Source organism: Anser anser, assembly GCF_964211835.1.
Source record: "Anser anser genome assembly, chromosome: 1".
NCBI classification, from domain to species: Eukaryota; Metazoa; Chordata; class Aves; order Anseriformes; family Anatidae; genus Anser; species Anser anser.
The window spans coordinates 131,334,907-131,361,398 of record NC_139720.1 but is presented as its reverse complement, the minus strand read 5'-3'; the positions used below and the strand labels follow the sequence as shown (position 1 = coordinate 131,361,398).

At 38.6% G+C, this 26,492-nt stretch overlaps 1 long non-coding RNA gene across 4 annotated transcripts in view; it reads right to left on the bottom strand.

Moving 5' to 3' along the window:
• The window catches only part of LOC310895920, a 136,422-nt gene that overhangs the window by 20,015 nt on the left and 89,915 nt on the right, over positions 1-26,492 (bottom strand). Inside the window, exons 3-4 of one of the 4 annotated variants that reach the window (XR_014581052.1) lie at positions 25,641-25,715; positions 24,004-24,071 (exon numbers count right to left, since the gene is read on the bottom strand). The exons of 2 other annotated variants lie outside the window; for them this stretch is intronic. This is a non-coding gene — a long non-coding RNA (uncharacterized lncRNA). Of the gene's footprint in view, positions 1-24,003; positions 25,716-26,492 lie in introns of all 4 variants that reach the window. One more of the 4 variants, XR_014581051.1, reaches the window with a different exon arrangement.

The window sequence follows — 26,492 nt, the reverse complement described above, 5'->3', positions numbered from 1 at the left end:
GTGGTCATGTGGTACAGACTGTTTTACAATGGTGACATTTTCAAGCAAGTGTTGACTTGTGGCGTCAGTGAGAAACTAAGATGGGTGTGAAGAAGGTTGATGTGAATAAAATACAGACAATGACAGGCTTGCCCAAAATCGAAAAGTTTATGGGCTTCCTCATGGAATTTCAACTACACCCTTGTCACAGACCACATTGGAGAGGTCATATGAAGAGCCTTTCACAAAAGAATTTGTGTCACTGGTTTCCCCTGACAAAAAAAAAAAAAAGCAGAAGAATCCATGCTTATTTTAAACCAGCCATAAGATTTGAATCCAAGGCAGGGGCGGGAGAGCAGAAGACCTAGAAGTAACGTCTTTGAAGAGAATGATGTTAAAGAGAAAACACATTGCATTATGAATGCAGGCACTGGCATCTGAAATATGAACAATCCATGGCTGGTAAACCAGACGTTCACTGTGGACACTCCATTTTCCGACTTTCCCTTTTGTGCTAGTCTTGTCTCTGCAGCTGGGGCCCAACAGGTGACTTGCACACCCCCAGGGACACACGGCATCCTCCTCTGTTACCGGAAGGCACAGCTAGTGGCACTGCTCCTAAGGAGAGACTGCTGCTTGCTGCCAGGACTGAAATAAAGGAGGAAGGCTTGTGCAGATGGGCTCCAGTCTCAGCTGGGAAGCAAACAGCAAAGAAGAAGCTAGAAACTGTTTATTAAAGCCCTCCTTGGTAGTGATTTGCTGTTTAACCCACATGCAGAGGGCTAGCTCCAGGGGCTCTGGGAGAGCTCCAGAAGCAAGTGAAGGGGCTTTGGGGCTTGCATAACGGTGCAAGTGTGGACTTAATTTAGAAACAACCTTTATCAGCCTGAAACACTGCAGAGAGACCTGTCCCAAAACATTTGAATAAACTGCATACTAAATTTGCAAAGCAAGTGATCTATGTTTCATTATTGGTTCTACCACTGTACTACTGTATGACATATTTCACTCTCTGTGCTACTGTTTTCCTCATCTGAAGAGTGATGATATTACTATTTACCTTTTACTACATACCAAATTTATTTAACATGTATTTCAAGGATCAAACCTGTGGGCAGGACTCCCTTGTCATGGCCGTGTTCTTTTTTTTTTTTTTTTTTAAAGTACTACAAAGTATGTAACATCACACCTAGTACACACTGTAACTAGGGTGGAGTCCTGACAGACATCTACCTTTCTTCTCTATTTTGGTGGAACATCAGCTTTATCCTGTGAAACATCAGTATATGATTGGTCTGAATGCTTGTGTTTACAAAGTGTGTACAGTATTGCAGTACCCAGATGTTATGTGCAGTAATCAGGAATTAATAGGAACTAGTTATAGTGGAGCTGATAAATTAATTGATGCAGTTTGTAATTAGAAGAATATTTCAATATAATTTTGGAAGATACTTTTGCTGTTCACTTTATTCTAAAGAAAAAAGTCATAGCAAACACCAAAATAATTGTCTTTATTAGATCATCTTGGTAGAACAAATGCAGTAATTAAAACCCAACTGTGTTCTTTATAGCACTGATGGGAGCCTTGAAATTAAGCCACAAAATATTCAGCTGCTTTTTTGTCTTTTTCACAACACATGCTACATAATCTTCCTTAGGCATCACTTTTTTGAAAACTGAAACTTGATTTTCCTTGAACCCTCTTTCAGTGGTGAAGATGCATGAAGAAGAACGAAAGACAGATGGATCTCCTTGAACTCAGAAGGTTACTGCGCACCAAACACATTTTCACCAGAGAGACATTTATGTTTTCTGGCTGAGAGCTAGAAGCAGCCATGAATATACGATAAGCCAGTCGCTGTTGTTTGATGATAACTTCTGTTAATTTGCATAGGGTCTATCTAATAATGTTAGTCTATAATGCATGAAGATTACATATCCTGAATCACTATCTGTTCTGAAGATGAATCATATTTCCAAAAGTTTGGTTTAAACTTAAACAGAAGGAAGAAAGTGCAAGTTCTTGTTTCCAGACAGCTGTTAAATGCATGCCCACTGAGCCTGTTTGCACCAGAGACACAGGAGGCCAATTCATTGTCCAGATTCCCCTGTCTGTCTCTTGCTTCTGTGTGATTCCAACCAAGTCACACTCAGACCCTCCAACACATTAAGGAATTTCTGCTGTGTAGGAGTCTAGCACTTCACTGTATTGGAGAATCTAAGCTGTAGTTTCTCTGTGCTTCTGTTCTCTCCCCATCCAACTAAGATTTGAAAACAAAAATCAAAAAGCTTTCCCTGTTTCATAGGGAAGCTGAAAGAATAAATTCATCTAAGACAGAGAGAAATATTGGAGTAATGGAAACCTGAAGTGGAGTTAAAAACAAACAGCTGAGAAAAAAACTCTATGTGTAAAACAAAAGTTTCAGTATAAGGACAGCTTCTAAGAGGCTTGGCAAGGATTCTGCCCCACTGGGAACCTATTTATTAAAACAAAGGGCTGAGAGTAGACTGGCCCAGGCAAGAGGAAATTGTGGATAACGTCTCATACAAATGCTCAAAGCAGCTTTTCCAACTCAGCTCCTGCACTAGTAAAGCAGTAATCACTAGGATTCTTGTGGAAGAAAACTGAGGTGTAGGTAAGAGTTTCTCCACCCAAATCTACCACTTGAATTATTTTCCTAAAGTAACTCCGTGTATGAATCGCCTCTGATGAGAAGAGAAAATAAATGTATAAAGGAAATGCAAAATGTTGATCTTTATTAGCATTTGTGAAGCTGATGTAAGGCTTTTTACCCCATAAGCCTGCAGGGAGACAAGTGCTATAATCTCTAGGCAATAAACTTCTTCTTGCATATACACATGAACTCCAATCTCTTCCCTGTTTCTTGGTGAGTTCATTCGTTGGTCAAAGGATACTTCACTTTGAGAATGGTTATGCCTTAATATTATTGTCTTGACTTACATATATGGATTTCTTTGCTTTTAAATACACTATTACTATCTTGTCTTTCAGTCTGCATCCTATAATAAACAGAAGAAACTGAGTTGCACACGACCGACATAATGCATATTACAGCAGTCCTAATACAGGACTTTACAAAGCCCCCAAAATCTGAAAGTGGTGCAAGAAAAGAAATACCTCATTCTACAAGGATGACGAAGAAATTGTTCGTCATTAGAGGAGCAAACAGAATATGTTGCTTACTGGCAAGCCTCTTATGGATGCCTGGAGACCTAGTTCTGAGTTGCATGTTCTAAGCACCAGCTACCACCAGTCAGAGTGACCACAGTTTACTCACTGGAGGGGAGACACTCAGGCACTGGCATGTCTCTGGGGTTCTCAGCTCATAATATAGTTTATTCATTATGTAATGGTAACGTGCATACATTGCAGTTGGGTGTGAATTCCACCGCATTAAACGTGCTCCAGTGAATTAACCATCTCATTTAATGCAGAAGGTTTTCACGTATCAAAAAATAAATACAGACATCATCTTGGTCCTTGAGCATAGGACAGTACAATCATACAACTATCATTTGTTAGAAATAGTCCGACTGAGCCTGTATTGACTCCTACTTTCTATGTACATTGCCTTGAAAGTAGAAGAAATCTTTTCAGAGGTGGCATTCTGTATGCATCTGCAGAATAAAAGTGATAACATATCTTGTCTGCGTTACACTACTAAACACAGGTTTAAACACTGCAAACAGGTGCATTGACATTGTTAAAAACAAACAAACAACCCCCCCAAAACAGGCTAAGCAGGCTCAGGCACAGGACTTCACACTGCTTAACTGGCAGCCTCCTCCTCTGCTCTGGTTTGCACCACTCCAGCTAGCTGAATCCAAGACGCGTGCTCTGGAGAGGGCTGGCCATAAGCAGTTTGGACCAGAGCCTGAACATACTCTTGGTCACAGAGCTAAGGTTCAGAAGCCTGGTCCTGTTGTATTTAGAAAGACAGATACAGCTTTGAGCCTTCTATTTTTGTTTTTCCTTGTAAAACTAAACTAAACTAAACTAGAAAGCTCAGAATTAATGCCTCTGAGCATTAATGGGACAAGCAAGAAAAAACGCACCATCAGTCAACTGCTATCCATAGAAAACCTAAAAAGAGGCTTTCTTACCTACAAAAAGCGAACACCTTGCACTTTCAGAGGCCAAAACCTGAATGAACAACTGCAGTTTCAACCATACCTTAAAGAGTGGTGTTGCATTTATAAGGACTGCCAGAAAAGTGTATTTCTAAATAAAAAGCTCATGCATTGAGAGCTTTCTGCTATCTGTCACCCAAGACAAAATCTGGGCTGTCACCTCCAGGTCATCAGCCTATATGAACATTCATTCTAGTTAGACAGTATGCTGTGCGGTTTCAGTGAGACTTTTAAAGGTCATCTTTCATCCCCTGCAATCTTGTGTAAACTGTCACTTCTCCGGAGCCCTGCAAAGTGTGAATTCAAGCATGCAAACTCCTAACTGTATAGCAGGAACTTGTACCAACACAATCTGGCCACTGCTTTAAGGTCAGGCAAAAACCTCATTGTCGTACTGTCACAGATACCAGTCACCCGCAAACTCCCAAATAATGTGTTCATACAGGAAGAAAATGAAAGAAAAATAAAACTTACTTCAGTTACAGGAGTTATCATGTGACTCTTTCATAATATTTACATATATTCAAATACCAACAAATAGTGAAACAACAAAACAAGTAACACAATAAACAATGAACACAATTAGTAACACAATAATACACAACACAGTAACACAGTAACACAATAAAACAAGTAAAACAATAAAACTTGTTGGAAATGAGATAGGTAGGGGTCTTTTCTTCATCAGCTGAATTTGTGCTGAGGTCAACAGCTCATAGTGAAGTCTGTAGCATGGAGCAGAAGAGAAGCCTTTACCTCCTGCACCTTCCTGGCATATAAATGCAATGCCCCCCTCCTTAGACACCAGCACCCCACATCTACCAGCTCTGAACCACTCTTTGTGCAGAGAAATTCCCCACAAGTTAGGAAGGGGCTAGGAGGGGCGTAGTCAGCAGACAGAGCTGCCTCTCTTCTCTGCTGCTGGGGGCACAGGCCAGGTGGGAAGCACCATCCAGCTCTGTGGGAAAAATTAGGGGGCCAACCAGCTCTGTGGAGGGGGGCACAAGACAAATATTGCAGACAGTGTAATAGTAGTCGCGCTAGTTAATTTTGCTATAGCTTGGTAACAGACCCATTTAGAATGGTAACAATACCCTAACACAGTTCTCTATTACCCCTCTCCAAATCCTCATTTATGATGAGAATTTATTTATTCTCTTCTTGAAAATGTTTACTCAACAAGCAGTAATGATTCTGTGTTGCCAACTATCCATGTCATTTGTGGCACTTTCACAGGAACCATAATATCCTTTCATGAATAGGAAGAATGCTGGTAGCATGGCTCAGCAAATGAGATCAACTTTTCTGCAAGGCAAACTGCCTGGGAAAGAAAATCCCCGTCTCATAAATATATTTGAGATTTTTTGCTCTCTGAGAAAATCTCAAAGTTTACAATGAAAAGAAATTGAGACAATCAAAGATAAATTTGTAGCACAATCCTGGAATAGGTGTGAGCCTTTTGTTTATGGTATCCAGAAGGGATGTAAAGAATCAGTGTGTATAATCCTGAAAAAGAGACTCTGGATACTAGCTTTCTTCCTCCCCTCCAAATGTCTACAGCTCAGTGTTTAGGTCCTTCAGACCGGGTACAGGAGAGTCATGATCAACTCTTTGCTCCAATATGTATTTAAGTTATTTACATAAACTTAAATAGCTCCAACAGAAGTAAAATAAATCTGCCACACACACACACACACACACAAAAAAAGTAGTATTCATGGTCACAGCAACTTTCCTGCCCCTTTGCAAGCTGTGTTTCATCAAGTGTCAAATGTGTGACATACACACAGCAAGTAAATGTTCATTATATTCATTATATTCATTGACTTCTGTGAAATGTGGCTGTGAGACACTTGATCCTACTAGATATTCCTGCATGAAGTGAAGAAACCCTTCCTGCCTGAACCTGCAAAAAAAATGACCTGTTCCTATGAAACACTTCTTTTTATGTATGAACCTTTTTCATTTTTTTAAAGAGAATTCCTAGGTCAGCTTTGTCACCATCTCTTTGGACCCAAGTAACTGTAGGGCAGTACACAACAAAGCTAAAGTGAAACCAGATTTGCCAAGAAAACTTAAGGTCTCTAATTTTTTGTTCCCATGTTGATTTTGCTCTTACAGATGAAGCCAACTTCTCATTTGTTCTCTTACTTCCCATGAGAGGAGCCTAGCCTCTGCAATAACAAAATCCTTGAGCTGTTCACTCTTATCCCTGCAGGCATATAGTAGCACCCACAACACTGTCATTGGTATGAATACAAAAGTAAAAGGTTGTCCCATTTTGGAATACGCGGTCTTGGACTCAAGAGTCCAGGACAGACTGAATTTGTCTGAAATTCACAGCTAACTCTCTTACAGTGTCTTTAAAACCATTTCAGTCTACAACTTCCTCGTGAGGGGGAGTGGAGAGGGAGGTGACCTGTTCTCCGTTATCACCAGTGACGGGACCCATGGGAACGGTGTTAAGCTGAGGCAGGGGAAGTTTAGGCTGGACATCAGGAAGAGGTTCTTCACCGAGAGGGTGGTCGCACACTGGAACAGGCTCCCAGTGAAGTAGTCACTGCACCAAGCCTGTCTGAATTTAAGAAGAAATTGGGCTGTGCACTTAGTCACATGGTCTAAACATTTGGGCAGACTTGTGCGGTGCCAGGAGTTGGACTTGATGATCCTTATGGGTCCCTTCCAACTCGGGATATTCTATGATTCTATGATTTCAATTAATAATAATAATAATAATAATTTAGTTGTTAATCGAAAGCCTTCCATACTGAACACTGCAGGTGCTTGTTGGGGGGTGGGGGAGTCAGGGGCTCTCTAGGACTGATGATATTGGGGGCTCTGGGGGGGGCTCAGGGCAGGCCCTGGCAGCCAGTCCCATCCCACCACCCCATGCAGGAGCAGGCAGCTGGTGGCACTGGGGCAGCCCCAGGCACCTCCCTGTGGATGGGGACAGGCCGAGGCCAGGCTAGGCTGTGGGCCTGCGGGTGGGCCTGGCGGGGCAGGGGCAATGGCCGGGCAAGGCAGAGCTGTGGGGAGCTGGAGCCTGGCCCTGATGGAGTTTCACTGGGGCAGGGGCTGGTGGCCCTGGGGCTGATGTGGGGGCTTGGGCCTGAGCAGGGCTGGGGAGCTCCAGGGATGGTGGGCAGGGACAGACAGGGCCATTAGTGCCCTCAGGGCACTGATACATATTTTAAATCTTTTCTGTTTTGGGCATAGGCAAGCATGATTAATGAATGCAGACTACTCATTACCTTCATTACCTGGAGACTTTCATGGAGAATTACATATTTTTTTAAATTTTAATCATTTCTATGAAACATATCCAGCTTGCCAGGAATTGCATTAAGGCCTCACATTAAGACAAACATGCACTCAGAAAAAAATGTATTGAAAGGGACCTCTGGAGGTTGCCTAGTACAATCTTCTATTGAAAGCAAGGCCAACTTCAGGTTAGATAAGTCAAGTTTCAAAAATCTCCAGTCATGGGGTTTCCTAAGCTTCTTCAGCCATCTGCTCTTGTGCTTAACCCATCTCACAGTGAAAAAAGTCCTCCCTACATCCAGTCAGAGTATTTTTGCTGCATCTTGTGTCCATCATCACCTGTCCTGCTACTGTGCACCACCAAGTATGTAGCTCCATATTTTCTCTAACTGTCCATTAGGTAGTTGAAGACAACAATTGGACCCACTGACCCTTATCCAGACAAAACAATCACAGTTTTCTCTGTTTTTTCTTGCAAGTCATATGCTCCTACTTTGGTACCAGCAATCAATATCTTGCTGGTACCAAGGAACCTGAAGCTAGGCAAAGTATTTCAAATGTAGCCTCACAAGTGAGAGGGGAGTGATCACTTCCTTCAGCTTGCTGGATACACTTTTACCAATGTAGCCCAATATGTGTTTGGCCTTTATCATTGTAAGGGTAAGAGTACAATGCTGCTTCATGTTCAACTTGGCTGTATCATCCTTTTCTGCAGAGATGATATTCCTATCAATACATGAAGTCACTCTGCCACTGGTGAGAGACTTTATTTACAGTCACAATGTCTCTGCCAGCCTCTGCCTTCTCTAGGTGTCGAGTTCCCTCCAAATGACAGCCCAAACCTGCAATGTATTAACTGCTCACTCCAGTTGGTGCCACTCATGAATGTAATGAGCATGCATCCCATCCCATCAACTAGGTTGCTGAAGAAGATGTTAAAAAACAATGTAATCCCTAGCATCAACCATTAAAAATGTGTCTTGTAACTGGCTGCCATTTAAATTTCTAAGTCTGACCTCTACACTTCAAACCAAACAATCCAGACAGTTTTTTACCAGCCTCATAGTCTAGCCATCCAGTTCATATCTCATCTGTTTGGCTATAAGGATTTCTAACAAACTAGATCAAGAACCTAGCTAGAATCAAGATAATATACCGCCACTTCTCTCTTAACCACAAAACAAATCGTCTCACCATGAAAGGTATTCAGGCTGGTCAGGCACAATTTGCTCTTGCTAAATCCACACTGACTCTTCCCAGTTACCTTCCTTTATTTCACAACTGGAAATAGTTAATGGGTTTTTCTCTCTAACTTCTAACAGGCTGAGGAAAGGTTCCTTTCTCCTACCACTTTTGAAGATGGACATTACATTTCTCTTTCTCAAGTCATCAAAAACCTGCATTCACCATGACCTTTTGATGATAAAAGAGAGACTTGCAATGACATCAGCTAACTTCCTCAGCACCTCCAGATGCATCCTATCCAGGCCTATCAACTTGTGTACATCCAGCTTGCTTAAGTAGTTTCTAACTTGATTGTCCTTTACCATGATAATCCTTTACCTCTTTCTCCCAAGCTTTGCTACTAGACAAATAAATTGGATAAGCTTGAGAGGAGACCTTGCTAGAAAAGACCAAAGCAAATAAGACATTGAACTTTGTTTGCATCCTCTGGCACAGGATTGCCCACCCTGTTCAGTAGCAGACACACTGCATAACCAGGTGATGCTACCATATTTCTTGTGAAAAGCATGACCCTGCTTCCATCTTCTATCCGTTTATTTCATGTGTTTAGAATCAGTTCAGAGTTCCCTTTTCAGCCTAGACGAATTCTTACTACATCTTTTCATTTTCTTTCTTTTGTTTTATTTTTTTTTCTTTTTCTTTTTCTGTTTTAAGGAGAATATCCTTGATAGTTCTCCTGAGTTCATTTGCACTACAAGCTCTCATGAGATCCTTCCTGTTAATTCCCTGAACAAGCCCCTGAAGTCCAGGGTCATTAGACCTCTATTCCCTTTCCTTAATTCTTTTAGGATCTTTTTATGATCACTGTACTCAAGGTTGCTATCAGCTTTCCCATTCTGTAACAGTTATTACACACTCAGAAGGGCAGGTCAGTGGAGCAGCTCATCTAGTCAGTCTATCCAGTACCTGAAGCACAAACATGTCCTCCATATACTCCAGAAATGTCATTATTTGCTTGCTCCCTGCAGTGATATCCATTCAACAAATGTCAGAGGGGTTCAAGAGCCCCCATGAGAATCAGGACCTACATTCAGGGGACTTATTCCAGTTTTTTAAAGAAGGTTTTGTTCATCTTCTCTTCTAGCGTGGGTGGTCTGTAGCAGAATCCTACCACAGTGTTTCCCTTTGTGGCTTCCCTTCTGTTCCAATAAACTTCTCACAGACTTATTGTCCTGTCCATAGCAAAGCTCCATGCACCTGAGCTGCTTCTTTGTACAGAGCATAACCCATCACAGCATTCTAGTCAGGGAAGCCATCCTACAGCATCATGACAGAAGCACTGACTGAAGAAGCTTTGATGCATTGTTGCAACATGCCAAATGATTGACTGCCCAAATGGTTTTCATATGAATCTCATCTGCTTTTTAGCTCTGATCCAGTCTCTGATCCATCTGGCAAATGGTTTGATAGAACCATGTACGGAGATGGTACTTATGTGCTTCCCCTCTACTTACACCACTGTTAGATCACTTTTTAAATAAGCATCTAGTGCATCTAGATAAGCTACCAGTGTAGTTAAGGAAATGGAAGATATTCTGATGAAGCCCAGAAGAAAAATTTTCGTTCTATAGCTAATGGAAATGTAACTTTTCTCAGTTGCTTTAAGGTTGTGAAGTAGCATTCAAAAAGAACATCTTAATCCACTGTTTGGCATTGCAAGTTTCACACATGGACCATCTGCCTCTTGTTTATCCTCTTCTTTCATGGACATTCTCTTTTATTCTCACCTCATATTAAATTTCTGGCTGAAGATAAGGCTGAACAGTTGGCCCAAACAGCAGAGCCACCTGATGTCTATTTGCAGAAAACAAAACCAATCTACTGAGAAGTCAAGGACCAGATTTTTATTTATTTTTTATATTTTTACATGCACATCTGAGCAGTTATTGATGACAGTGTTGCATAAAGTTTTATGAGAATACTGTCTCATTAATCTGAGAAAACACCTCATGACTTTGTCCTAAACAGACAACTAAGCGTCACAACTATTATACTCTAACCAGTTTTAAGAACTATGCATAAATCCTTCTTCATATCCTACCAGTAATAACATTTTGCATAATCCACAGAAAATAAACCTAATTTTATATCTTATATGATAATGCATCCATACTCCCAATGTGCATATGAATGCATATCTACAGCTTTCAGGTAGCTCTTTCAGGCGTATATACATGTTATAGAAAGAGAGGCCTTGGGAATATTTGTTCATAGCTGCTACAGAACACATCATAAACACATACACAACATAAGGAAAAATAATCAGAAATCACAATGAGACAATATATTCAATATATAGGAGAACAGGAAACAAGAGCTTAAATTGAGTCTCAGCTCTGACACTGCTCTGACAAATGCCTTTGCCAGGCTGCACAGCAGGTTCTTCAACTATAAAGCTGAGAACACACTTGGTAAGACTCTTCAAGACTGAATTTCTTTGTAAGGTTCAAAGCTGACATGAGTACCAGAACATGAGCTGGACAGCTGCCCTAGTTTACTAAATTAAATAGCTATTGCCACCTACTGGCTATATTGCAATATTAATATAATAAACTGCTTTCAAGCGTAGGAAATCAAACACCTGTGTTTTCTTCATAGGAAAATTATGTACACTAAAAATAGAATAATTAATACTTTCTATCTTTTTCAGTGAAGAAATGATAACAGTGTTTTCTATTTTTTACAAGGTATGTCAATAAAGCATTTTTATACATTTACAAGTCCCATATTTGTCTCTACTAGAAGTAAAATATGCCTACTCAGAAATTTAATTAGTGTCATGGTCTGTTTGTACCTGCCTCTTTTCTTAAACACACAGGGTGTCTGTGGTGGGAACCTGGTTTTGGCCTGTTTGTCTAAAGCATGGTGGATCCCAATCACTGGCTGGGTGTATGTGTTAGAAATATCATATATAAGCAAGCTTGTGGTTGTGGTCTAGGTGAAGAATGTGCATCCATCAATACATATATTGCACCATTTGTGCGATTAGCAATGGATGAATTTAGCTGCATTCAAGGTACTTCCAGTTGTACATCTTTGCGGCATCAAAGAAGACTGACACCACATTCTGAAGAAAAAATTCCATGGTATGAGCACAGTTAATCATGTTTATAATAGCACTTTTTGAGATAACCCGAAGTTAGAACAAGACGTACGTCAAGGAATTTTGGTATATGTCAAAGAGTCTGATGTTAGTTCTGGTCCAACACCAGCTTTGCCAGTGAAAACACAAGAACAATGGAGAATGAAGAAATTCACCTTCATTCACCGCACTTCAGAATTTTATCTGCTGCTTTCCTTCAGCAGTTCATGTTCACCTAATGGACATTATTCTACCAATTGAACCAGCAAAGCACTTTTTCAAAGTTTCTATGCAAATTTTATGCCTTAGTTAAAATAATAAATAAATAAATAAATAAATAAAATATTACATTAAATATGGTTTGCCTAAATTTGTACTGACACAAGTCAGAGTTCTTAGGTAGCCTGCACAGCTGTATAGGTATAAGGCAGAAACCTTTAGTTGCAGAGTGATGAGTAGTACTTTGGAAAACTAGTTTCTTAGCTTAGTCTAACCACAATCACAATACAATGTTTGCAAACACCCTAAATTAGACCCTATTGCATAGTGTGGATGGTCTAATTCAGTTGTGAAGTAATTTTATCATTTGGCTTAGTCTGCAGTAAACTGAAATCACTCTACTCTAGAAAGAAATTATCCACAGGGGAGTTTCAGATAGAGTAATTTAGGTGTATTGACTTTATATGTTCAGCCAATTTCCTTGCATTTATGGATTGTTCCTGTGCAGACCAGACCTCTTAAGTTTCACATATGGATATGTCAGGCACAATGCACTCAAGAAAAATTACACATTCAGCAGAAACTCATATTAGATAATTACATAAACGCTCTGCAAAAATTGGCAGCAGCAGTCAAGATTTCAAGAGGGGAACATACCAACAAGCAGCCTCAAACACCTACTCCCCTTTCAGAAAGAGAAGGCTGCTCTGTCCTTCCCTCCAATTTCTGGGATTTATTTTAAGGACTCCTACTGAAAACAAAAACTGTAGTCTTACACTAAGTGAACTCTTAAAGCCATTCTGCAGACAGTGCTTGGGAAACAAGAAGTTGATGTTAGCTTATTTTAGAAAGCATCTGTAAAAATGTAAAAGCTATCATGACGCCTTAAACAATATTAGGTATTCAACCATTCCCTGTGAGAAACTACAGCATACTGAAGTACTGTGGTAATACAAAATTACTGAAGCCTCATAGTTTGCCTCTTTACCAAATAAAGATTAGGTTCAGGAATGACTTTGGCCATAGCTCTTCTATAGCACTTAGCTTGGCAAGCAAAAATGCAGCAGCATCCAAAATGTTTCTTTCATGATGCCAAAATAACTATTATTTTTTAGCCTCGGGGACTATATTACAGGTTCATTTTAACCTGACTATGTCATACTTCTGTTTAATCTGTTCCTGTGCTCTCCTTCCCTTTGGGAAATGTTCAGATCCTTGAAAGGTACATGCCATAGGCAAGTGAAGTTGAGAATTTCTGACGTCTGGAAGGAAGTTTAACACGATGCACAGCATGGCAAAACACAGCATTGAAAACATGGTGGGTGTGGACAAAGTGTTATCTTTTGTTGAAGCACAACGACCTGCAAAGAGAGATGGTGAAGGCGGACAGCCATTGTTTGCCTGAATCTCTATGAGAACAAATCCGAGAGCAACCATGGGATGGCGATCTCGATTCACACAAGCACATCTTAAACACCATCCTGCAGAAAGACTTGCTTGGCCACAAAGTGCATCCAGTCACTTGTTCTACATCCAAATCTGCAGAAAGCTAGTTAATTCCTTTTCTCTCAGCTAGGCTTGGTTTCAGTAATGCTATTAAGGTTAGCCTCAGAACACTACTGTCCAACCACCATGCAACAGGGAGTCCTTTTCAAGAAAATTCTATTAAAGCTTTCAAATTCGTACTTAACACAGTAGAACTGAAAAAGAAGTTAGTAAAATGAAATGGCTTAACAAACATCTAGTGACAGAAACAATAAAGGAACTTAAAAAAAAAAAAAAGTAATCAAAGTTCTATTCACATTCTCTGTACTCTAAATTCTAATTTATACATAATTTTCTATTTCAGGTTCATTAAATTCTTTCTCCAGCATCAGACTGAACTACAGGGTATCTACTTTAGAACAGGAACAATCATATGCGTATTACCAGATGGAGAAACTGATCTGTAATATTAAAGACAGCAGTGGAATAAAATAATTATTTTTATTTAAAATCTTGTCACTCGATCATTGTGATAGCCTTGTTGTTTCCGGTCCACAAAATCAATTCTAATGAGTTTAATAAATCAGGAACTGAACTGTCCTCAGGTGTGTCACAGACAAACTGAGGTCTCTATGAAAAACAGGAGGTCAGACAAGCATGAATCACAGCAGCAAAACCACAAACAAATTACAAACCAACAAAGCACCATTAAAATCTTCCAAGTTTCAGCTCTACATTCTGAAATCATACCAAGTTTCTTTATAATTTTTGAATTAAAATTCACTCTTTGAAAGAACAGCAGACATCAGAACAAGAAAATGCAGTACCTACAATTGTATGGGGACAAGCCTTAGGTCTTTAATTACTAGCTCTACAGTAGATCGTGAAAATAATGAAAAAGAGCCTCATGATATGCTTCCAAATCATTGACTTGCAGGGACATCTCTCAGACTTGCTTGATTGCTTACCAGTCCCAATATGCTAGGGGATATGAAAGTGTGTACATTGAGGCACATACAATTAGCTAAAGCTCTAGCAGATTTAAAGTCCAAAGACTTCAGTTACTCTGTATCTTTCAGATATTTGGAATTTCCCTAAGCCTTCTCTGAAGATTAAAGCATGTTAAAACAAATACTTTTATTAAGTTCCGAGACTATCCCCAGCCTCAGAATTTCCTCAAAGGGGATTTCCAATACATAACTCCAGCATAAAGGCCCGGCAAGTAGCAGAACGTGTTTCTCTGAGAGCTGCTGGGTGCTGCAGGCTCCTGGTGCTGCATTCAGATTTTCAGAAGAACTGCACCTTTGAGAAACATTCCTACAGTGTGGATGCAGCTAATCCTATTGGCGAAGTGGTTTCACTTGTAGCATCCTAAGTCAGAGATTATGTTGAAAACGTCAGAAAGGCTGAATTTCCCAGTCATTCCTGTATGTTTGATTTTTCAAAGTTGAGCTTCTTCAATATATTTTTTTTCTTTTCCTCACACACACAAGGAAGTTATAATACAGGTAAAGAAGTGTGTGAAATTTCAATCTGTTATCTACTGCACACTAGGAGTAGATCTTTGTATTTTCTAAGGTAACTTGCATGATATAGTGCTCTGTAAGTCTTCAAGCAGAGAGAGAGTGTAGTTCTTGGCCAGTTCACAGCTCAATTTACTGTGCAGTGACATCTATATGTGACAAAGTCCCAAAACCTCAGCAAGATCAAGAGAGGGGCTTATTCAAATGATGATCTCATGGGTCTTTTCCAACATAGATGATTCTATGATTGTATGGGTCTGTGATTCTAAAATTGGAAAGTGAGCTTTTCTCTGAGGACTTTACTCCAGGAACCTCAAATTAGCAGACAAAACATGTTCCTTTTTAAAACAGCAGCAGCAAAGGCTGAGTGGCTGAGCCCTAGTGGGAAAACCCACTCAAATGTCTTGTTCTTAAAAATAAAAGAACTCATGAGTGCATTCTGTAGCAGAACGATAGTACTGAACAGAGCTTTGGACCTTCATCTGTACTAAGGCCTCCTTGCACTAGGAGTTTTACTAAGAAACTGGCATTGCTCCTGTCACAAATACCATGCAAGTACTTAAATGTGCTGTGTAGATACCTGGCTGCATTAAAATTATTTCTAGTGCTGCTTGCTTGCTACAAGTTGCGTGTATCCTGTATCTACAAAAATGCAATATGCACAACTGCACGTTGCTAAAACCATGGTCTCATTGTTTTTTAACAGAGGTGTCCATACCACGAGGTGAGTGGGGCTTTCTGTATTTTAATGCCACCCACAATACTTGCCTGTTTCGAGCTGAAGCCCGTACTCCAAAGTAGAGGCTGCATTATTCCGCCATATGGCTCACAAATTACAAAAGCAAATGAAGATGAGTGCTTTAGCTATCCCTCAGTCAAGTGACATTCAAAAAGATTAAAAGCATGACAAGCCTAAATAAGATGCCGCAAGCAATTAGTTTTAGAATATTTCAGAACATTTCAGAACATTTCTCTGTTCTCCTTTGCTTATAGCAAAATGCTTGTTTTTATACAGATTTGTGTATACTAGGTGATAGCAGTTTTGTGTATATTAGGTGATAGCTTACTGGCATTTTTTTAATCATTGTATTCACATTGTATTAGCTTAAGAACACAGTTTTCTTTCCATAGCTGTCTTGTATTGAGGATGTAAAGTGTAGATCTGAGTGACATTTATTCTGTAGTTTCTTCTTGACATGGAGACAGCTTCTATGTACCACTTCATTGGTACTCCATCACCACGTATAATAAAATATTTTTTAATTACATCAAATTTTCATTTGAATAAGCCACTGATAGCTGTTACCTTTTCACCTGAGGAAAGCACATATCCCAAAACTCAAAGAATTATTTAATTGTTTATGCAAAGCAAAAGCAGAAGAGAGGCCATGTACCAACACAGCGTCAGCTACCACTGTTTATATAGTTGAATGTTTTATAGCTTAATGTTTCATGTACGTAACTACACTCTATTCAGAGGTTCATATCTAAGCCTGAGCAGTTGGTTCTGCAGACAATCATGTAGTAGGCTAATTATGGACAATATGTGCATCACAATAGACACACATCCATTGCCTTTCTTCATAGGTCTTAGATGTGTAGAAAATATATAGATCTATTAGACCTAATATAGTAACAGGAAGATTCTTCCTTTCCTCGGTTTTAAGATGCTGAACCAGGAAAAGAGGAGGGTATGTATTCTACAGAGGTGTTTAAGTTGCTAGGCTGCTCACAGAATGTTTCCTGGCTTCTCTTTCATCCGCAGAGTTGTCCCGACTTCATATCTTAAGATTCTGGCTTTTAACTTGTAAGTCCTGTCAGAGCTTTCACAACCAAAGGCAATACATGTTAATGTTCCGCTTCGGTATACTTACGGAAGTGAACAGTAGTGCAGACCAGTATCTGCTGCCCTATCTCTCTTGTTAATCACTACAGGTGAAATGCTTTGACATTTCAAAGTCATTAAGTAGAAACTTAGAAAAATACTGTTTCTCCAAAATATAACCACTTGCAAATTTATGGAAATACACAAAAAATACTATATTGCAATTCTGAGCAAAATGATAACCTTCAGAATTCGTCTTTTCCATTTAAGGCAATCAACTGTATCTCAACTCAGATATTATTATTGTAAGTCAGAAAAAAAGCAAGATGAAAAATTAGGAACTGTGAAATATGATTATTGCTTTTCCAGTTACAGTTATTTTTTGCTTTTTCATTAGCACTTTATCACATAGTAGAGAGAGTCGGAGAGACTGAACCAGAGGAGATATTGATTTTGGCATGTTTTTATTAGATGTGTCTTGATGATGAGCACCTATCTCTGCATCCTAAGCAGGATAGAGAGTCACACTACAACAGTCACTCATTATTGTGTAGATTTCATTTTCTCCTGTTCTTAGAAAGCAAAGACAGGTAAAGATAATATCTTTTACTATCAAGAGCAGACGTCACCACTTCAGTTCCTGTTATTCCATTGCTAATGCTTAAGAAATCTTCTGTGAAAATAAGCAAATGAGTAGACAACAAAGTATTCACCAGCCTCTGCTAAACTTTAAGATGAAGGACAAAGATTGTGGCGCTAAGTTCCTTTTCCTATAGCTCAGCAAAGAACTAATCCCTGAACAAGAATTATCTATTACACTGAGATCTTTACAAGGGATCTTGTGACCAACAGCTTTTCTAATTTTCCAGTTATGCCAAGTAGTCTAAAAAAAGATATTATCTCTACCCACAAATGCTATCTTACATTATCTTTCCTCAGAAAACCATGCTACAGGAAAATACCACCACTGTGTATTTCATTTGGCATTTGTCAACCATTATAATCAAATATCTCCAAAATCATTGTTAAGCAATCAAGGTTCATGTCAGCTGAACAAATAAACCTTGGCAGCACCTTCTTTTCAGAAAAAAAAAAAAAGGAAAAAAAAAAAAAGGAAAAAAAAAAAAAGCTGGCATCATGGTTTTTGATGGCAGTGTTCAGCACAACTACTAAACCACTACTATGCCCCATAGCTTTTCCCCAGTTAAAAGGGAATATGGTGCATCATATTGCCTTTTAAAATTTTTATTTTTCTTGTGAAGACTGGCTAGCTGCTGCCCAGACTTTCAAAGTTCAACACCATAAAGAAATGCAAGAAGATTCCCTGATCTGATTCCTTAAAGCTCTCTAAAATACAAATGATCACTGACAAGCAAATCAAAGCCTCCTTCCTTATCAAGGAACTGAAAGAGAAAGGAAAGGGAGAAAGGAGAAATTTACAATTAACATGAGACTGGGAAAGTTGTCTTGATGTTCAGCACTAAGCAGCCTTGACACAGGACAGAAATGCACACACTGTTGTGTTCCAGGACACCTCTGGTGTGCATGAGGAAGGGGGAAGCTTTGGAAACATTCAGATAGGCTCGGTACAGCCCAGGTAGGTTAGCTTCCTTTGTTTCCAGTTATGGAAGAGCTTTTCCCTTTGTGGTCTGTGGAGCACTGATGCTCTGTGAAACACTTCACAGGGGCCTGCAAATGTATCTGAGAAAAGTGTCTAAAGTCAGGTGACTACGGTTTATGCTCAGGTCTGAAAACAACCAGGATCTACAAGCTGATACAAAATAGCAGGGCAGTGCTCTCTCAAAGGACAACAGGGGTTTTGGGATATTGGGTAATAAACTGGCAAAAGGCCACAGACAAGGTTTGATGGATTTTATTATAGCTACACACACTGATTACCTGTATAATTAAGCCTGAGCAGAATGTCAGCAATCCAAGCATAAGCAAAAGGGAAAATAAAAATCCACTTGCCATTTAGGCAAGGCACAATATTGTTAACGATCAGTCTTACCTGCTGATGAGCCACGGTCAGGAAAGTTGTCGATCCCTCATATTGCCCTTCACAACACCAGACGTCTTCACAGGGCCAGCCAGCGAGGACTACCCCGAGCTGGTGTTGGAGCACTGTCTTTATGGGATCGAGACTTGGTGCCAGTTGCATGATCAACAGACTAACACGAGATATGTCTTTTACATAAGGGCTTGAGAACAAACAGGCCTTGCAGAAGGACTAACCATAAGCAAATCAGACAATGTAACAACACAGATCTATAATTGCTCGGCCCTCCTTGCTCTACTGCTTCTCTACATTATTTCTCATGATCCACAAGTTAGCAGTGCTTCTTTGTTTTCCCAAGCTTTTGTTGTGGAAGCTGTTGTTGTGTATCTGGAAAAGACTGTTTCAATAACTGGAGGCATATTAGCACTCCAAATTTATGTCATCATGGCCTATTGTTTCAAAAAAAATGTCATGATATATAATAAAAAGATATCACAGATTCTTCAACAGGGATTTAGTCCACTATCAAGCAGGAGGAAGAGATATTTCACTGATTTACTGCTATCAAAATAGATGAGAAGACATGAAGAAAAATATATGGGAGCATGTTTCTTGACTGCAGAAAGATATAATGTAACATGTCTTACACCTAATCACAAACTGTCGCAGTTTACAACCAATACTAATGAAAAAAAATAATCCTGAATTTAGGTGGCAGAAATCTAAATCAGAGTACCGTACAATTTGTATTTACTGTGGGTTCAGCAAGCACACAGATAGAAGCCAGTGCTTTATACAGAACTGGTCTCTTACCCATTCGTACCATAACTTGTTCTGTGTTTACCTCTGCCCCCTACAGCTTTATCTGCCAATATGGTTGTACCATTATGGCAAAAGAGTACAATTCTACGACTGCTGACTTAAACTCTGCAAGAAACCTCTGAAGGGGCTGCTCTGTGTTAATAGATAAATGGACTCACAGTATGCATGCAGACTTGAAATACAGCTTCAAAAAGTTTCTGGATAAGGAAAAAAAACCTGCAAAAACCTGGATATATGATAACCTTATTCATACATCAGTTTCAATTTGCCATATCAGATTATCTTGCACCTGGATGTTTGATGTTGTCAACGATGATTTAAATTAACGTAGTGCAGCTTCTCTTTTAACAAAAACCCTTACTTTCCCTGAGACTCTTCAGTTCAAAGATCATATCTATGTCTTCTGATCCCCCCAAAAAGCCATGAAAAATATGAACGTTATCTTCACAAACAATAATGTGGTATATAAAATGAACTAACATGGAGTATATAAGGAAAACTTTTCTATATTCAAGCACAGGATAATAAAAGCAAATGTAATAAGAATTCTTTTTTTCCACATGAGTTCAACCCACACAATGAAAATACATTTCAACTAAGCTGATGTCATGTTCATACCATAGAAAATAAAGTTTCAGAGTAAGAAAATGAAAGATGCCATTTCCAGTCATTATATTAAGAACCCGACTAAATTCCATTAATCTGTGATGAATGTTTTTGCTTGCCGTGAAAAAAAAAGAAAATATCTCTGCTTTAATCTGGTAATTCTAATTATGAAAAACTCTGCTTTAACGTGCCTAGCCTCTGGAGACTAGAAAAAAACTTTATAATCACTCTAAATATGAATTGTTCTTTCCTACTTGCCATGTTTCAGTCCTAAAAGCTTAATCCTCACATTAAAAGACCCAGCCTACACCAAAGATCTTGAGACCTGAGGCTAAAAAGCTGTTTAAGAATTCATGGAGTATGATATGAATTATATTATATTTAGTATATTTAAAAACCTTATCAGATGGCCATAGCAAATGACAAAAAGCAGAGTAGAACAGGTTCTGCACAGTAGCATTTGAATAAAACATTCTTCAATCAGGAGTCAGTTGTGCTTTGTAAAAAAAACCATAACAGCCTGCTTTAAAACAGATGAATCATGCCAATACCCCATATTACAGTGATCCCAAATAGGCTGATTCAAAATCCCAAAACCATTATTTTGCCATATTTATAACAACAAATTCTCACCAGCACATTCAGAAACTGTGGTATGGGACCTGTACAAGGAAAAATAAGTACTGCTGATGTTCTTCTTCAAGTAAAGAATTCAACCCATAAAGTACCAGATCACCCTTGATTCTCAAACACGCTACTGACATCCCATACATCCCGTAAGGGAGTTTCTTAAACAAAGAAGGAAAAGACAGACATGTGAAGTAGGATATTGTGGTGTTTTGTTTTTTCATGCTTTATTTTCATTAGAGAACTTTATAAGAAAGATGAGACCTAAGTGCATGCAAATACAAATATGTCATACAGTGCACCTAAAAAGATTATTTTGGAATACTATTTTATGCAAGAAATTTTACGTTAAGGACATCCTCCTTAAGAATATGATCTATGAAAGTATTCCAAAGCATATTCAGGCAATGAGCAGGGTGAAAGTGCATGGAGTGAGAGGAAAGAAATTTCCTATACTAATGGGTTAAAGAAGTCTCATGGATACTTGAATTGATTCATGCAGCTTTTGAGAGTAAAAAACTAACAGAGACCACCCAATCACTCCTGCAAACCTTCCAGAATCTGAGGAAATAGTAGTCTCTTAGCCAGGACTGCATTAACCTGTGAGAAAAATGAAAGGGGCTTCCCACATCCATAACATGAAGGTCTCCCTTCAGTTACCTGCGACTCAAACAACTGCTCCCAGTAACACCTTGTCATGAAGCAAGACCCCTGCTTAGACCCAGTAGAGTAGTCTAAATGGCATGTATGTACTACAGAGGCAAAGGGCAAGTAGTGTAAGTGACTCCAGCCTCAGAGCAGGAAACATGGGGAGCAGACAGCCTGAACAATAAAGCCCTGGCAGGGGGAATGTATTGAATTCTGGAGCAGAGGAAGGAAGCAGAGCCTCTCATGTGGCTCTCTGCTCCTAGGAGAAATAAAAGTGGACAGCAAGGAAGATCAGAGACACTGCATACACACAGTGTCTCAGGCACCAAGCTCCATCCCTTACAGAGATGGAAATGGGATGTTGCTGCCAGGGAGCTTGTGCAGTGGGATGATGAAAGTATGCACAGCGCAGGTTCTTAGCGAGCCAAGAAGCATGAATACATTTTGCTTTACGTCAGAGACCAAGAGCTATAGCTGAAGTCAAGTTGCCATGGAAGCACAGGAAAAAACAGAACAAATGACCCCTCCTGTATGAGATTGGTTATTCTTTAATTCAAGGTGTTGGTCCACACAACACTGTCCTGCTGTTCTGTGTACAGCAGCTGTTGGCGTTATATGTCAGAAATATTCAGAGCTAATAAGGACCTCCTGAGGTCCTCTCCAGTCCAGTTTTCTATGATTTGGTGTTGGAGAATTTGTGCTTTCTGATCCCAAGTTTTAACTGTCACCTGGGAATTTATTTATCCACTTACTGTGCCTATTCATGGCAATTGCAGGCTATTGAGTTGAATGGACCTTGAGAACTCCTGAGAGCTCTCACTTTTGTAAAGCCACAAACAGAGCTCTTCACTGGAGGAAAGTCACATTTTAATGGAGACATGAAGGGGTTAATGGCTTTGTTCCATCACATATAATGGGGCTACAGAGAGTTGAAATATAATGAAACTGTTAATAGCAAAGCAGAATGAAGGCTGGGAATTGTTTCAGCACATCTCAATGTGAGGACTGCAATTTTCGTTACAGTGAAATCTAACACAGCAAGTTTATTCTATGCTTTGGGAGCTGAGGGAAAGACATCAAAGTGGAACAGTCCTTATCCTCTTTTCTTCTTTAGTTAATATGTTTTTGGATAGTTTGAGGTCTATTAATTTTTCTTCTCTTAGCTGATTTTTTTTTCCATGTGGTATCTATCCTGCAACGTTTAGACACAGTAATTGTAAACATTGCATTTAAGGGCTCCTGATCTTTGCCTTACTGTGTGTAAACCCAGACTAGCAACTTAGGACAAATCCTTTAAACCTGCTTCTGTTTGTGCCATTTCTTTCACTTTCATATATGAGTGCATTCTAAAACATGAAGACATGTATATCTGTGTCCTGTAAGTACTTCTCTTGACATAGAAAACATATCCATTGCCATACCTAAATGGTTAATTATGCTTATCTTTTTGTGATTGCTCAGGAAAAAAAAAAAAAAAGGAAGAAAAAGAAGGAAGCTACTGGTGTAGATGATAATACTGGAGTTAAACTATGTTTTCTTTTATTCATAACCATAATATACTTGATAAATAACTACAAATATTAGGAGGTGTATGTCTGTCTGTAAAATCACTGTATCTTTCAATGCCATAACGCACTCTTTTCCTAGCCCAGGCAGAGCTAGAGATAAGCATTTTTGTGCTAAGTACAGAGACACCAAGAATGATGAGACAGAACAGCTCAACCTCATTAAACTGCCTTTCATATTTTTTAAGCCATTATTACACTCAATTTATCAGTATCAATTTTCAGCAAATGACCATTTCATTTAAACTGGAAACATCTGTATAAATACAAGAAAGAAAAACAACCTTTTTGTAAGCTGAATTTCACATCCCTGTAGACGACAGTAGTTGCTAACACTCACGAATTTCATTTTCTTCTACTTTCTCCTTCTTTGTATTTTTGCACAAACCTCCTCTCACAATTGGCTCTGAAATCAGCTCAGCTCAGTGTAACACTTGTTCTGGTTTGTCCTTTGACTGAACACGGTGCTGGTGACAAAATGGCTGCACCTAGGGACTCTATGCAGACAGTGGCAAAACATTGACACAGAAGAACCAAGACCTGAATCTTTCTTCATGTCAAACTTAATCCTATGTTTTCTTCTCACCAGTTCCATCATGTTGCTCCTCACTAAGTGTTTGCAAATGTTAGAGATTCATACTAATGACAGGAACGTCCCAGAATGTTATTGGCACTCTATAGAGCCCAGAGGATCTTGTGTTTTACTCTTTCAGACTGCCTAACTTGGATCCCAAACTACCTCCTATTAATTAAAGAATAAAACTATCACTGGTATCCACGACAGCAGACACAGAACTCACATCTATATAGCATAGTACAAAATTAACCTTTTACGTATGATTTTGAACATGTGGAAATTTTTCATTTTGGCATTTCAGTTTTTTTGAGGTAAGACAATGACAGCATGTATGCACAAAATAGGTTTTTGTAAACAAACTACTTACTATCCTACACACATACTTTACCTTTCTTTGCAATCCAGTCCTTTCATGTTTCCCTTTCTTCCTCCAGATTTTCTTTACAACCTGTTTTGCTGTTTAAACAGATTGAAATGAATTTGAAGGAAGAAGTGAGAAGAGGCTTTATGCCCTCTGTTTCATATTAATTTCAATTTCATATAATTAACATTGTAAAAAGCCATAGTTGCCCCAAATATGCCCTCTACATAGCAAGTGTCATGAATTTTAGAAAGGAGGAAAAGATATAGGATTTTAAAATCTTATTTTCTAATTCATCTCAGGCTACTGGTCTGAGATGAATTCTTAAAATAAATTCTTATGACTCTGATGAACAACCAAAAATTAAGAAAAAAGTAAACTAAGCAAGCAATGGAATAGAAGTGTTCTTTCAGAAAGCACTAACACAAACGGATATAGCAGAAATTAAACTGACAAAAGATAAGAGGCTTTTCTTTGGGGCCCTAAGGGAATCTAATTAACTGATTTCTAGAAATGGGATAGAAGCATCACTCTGATTTTACTGTCAGATATTTGGCTAGAAATCAAGTGCTTCAAAAGACATTAATGGGGAAAAACGTAACATCTGATGATGAAGTAGACAGGTTCATATAAACTGTGGGCTCCTTAATTTAAGAAATCCTGAGAACATACTGAGATCAGAAAAATGATGGACTGTAAAATAGAGTCTGAAGCAAGTACTGATGAATCGTACCAAAAATAGATTATCAGCAAAACAGCAATTTCCTTTCCATGTAGTAAGAACTACACCAGTCTGAAAAATGAGCAATAAAGCTCAGAAAATAGGTTACAAGGTTTGTTCTGACCTGCTGTGGCTGCTATAGGATTCAGGCTGTCAGCCTATCAGCATTCCATGCGGATATATGAAATCATTACTGGCATATAGGTACTCTACCTACTCATTTCCATTTATTATATTTTTGCCAAGGTCACAGAAGAATTTCTGATGAAGGTGCAATATTCCAGATGATGTTACAACCACTAGAGCGGCTACATGCATTTCTTCACTTACTTGATATTGCTTACTGACTAAAGCTTTTTTTAAAGTTTAATTTAGGCACATCTTACTTTCTATGATATTCAACTTTTTATTAGCAGTGTTGTCTGAGCCACCACCTACACTCAAAAAAAGGTCCTTCATCTACAGAAATTTACCATATGTAAGCTAGAAAACATAAAGTATAATCAAATGTGTGATTTTTGCTAAAAACACATCAGAATTGGAAGAAGGGTGGTACTATATGCATTTCTCCTAAGACAATAACCTTTCTATTGGAATGATATTTAAAAATACAAATTATTTTACTGTACTTTATAGACCTGGTCAGGTATAGCCTCTTTCCAAACATATATAAAATGTGCATCTAAATATAAATATGCATCTAAATTCTCTCAAAAAATTAGGCTTGGGGACAAAAATTCCAAAATCAGAATATTTTAGAACTATAATAGAGATACTCTGGTTTTCAGCCATACATCACAAAGAAGCATGGAAACTATTTTTTCTATTATGAAATAGAATTTCAATTAGAACTGTAAACAAGAAATGACTCTTCTAATTGTAATTTTCATGACTGGTTATCAGTTTGACTTTAGGTGATCATTTTCAGCCATTCCCATACAACCTGTTTCCACCTTAATGGATGGACCCTTTTGCTCCCTCTGCATGCTCTGTCCACTGCATTGGACACATGGGACATCTGTTTAAAAAAAAAAAAATAGAAACCAACAGCAAATAATTTAATGAGATGATTAAGATTGCATCTATTAGTGTAATAGCCACTTCATTTAGTTCCCTGCTCCCTTGACTCTCACCTACTATTTCTCTTTCCTATGCTGATGTCTTTACACCCTCAAATGTGTCAAATTCCAACTATACCATTTCCATAGCCATACTGTAACAGAGGTAGTAGAAACCTATAGCAGTGTGACAATAATAACTGGATTTAATTTTATCTAAGCAGGTTTTTGTTTTGTTTTGTTTTGTTTTTACACCAATGATAGGCAATGCTTTCAAGAACCAGGTAATATTTCTGGTTTTAATAGATATAACTAATTTTAACATATAATTTCCAAATATTCCTGTTATTTCTACCACAACTGGTAGAATTCCAGCTCTCTCTCTACCTGTAATCAATTTTTATGCTGTTTAAAATTTTTAGCCTGCAGAGCAAGAGAACACAAAAATTATGTAAAAGAAGATCCCATGAGACCTACAAAGACACTATTACTACAAAGCAAAAGTCAGAATGACACTCAAGGACAGAACTCAGTATGAATTTCACAAAATTTTTATCTGTTACGGCAGTGTATCCACTTTAAGGGAAGAAGAACAGAAATGAAATACTTTCAGACAAAACCATGATGAATTTAGTTTCTGTTTCAGAAAACCAAGGTAGGTGATAGCAATAAGTATTGCTACTGGCCTCTTTAATGTCAAAAAATAAAAAGGGAAGAAAATCCAACTCCTTGTTACA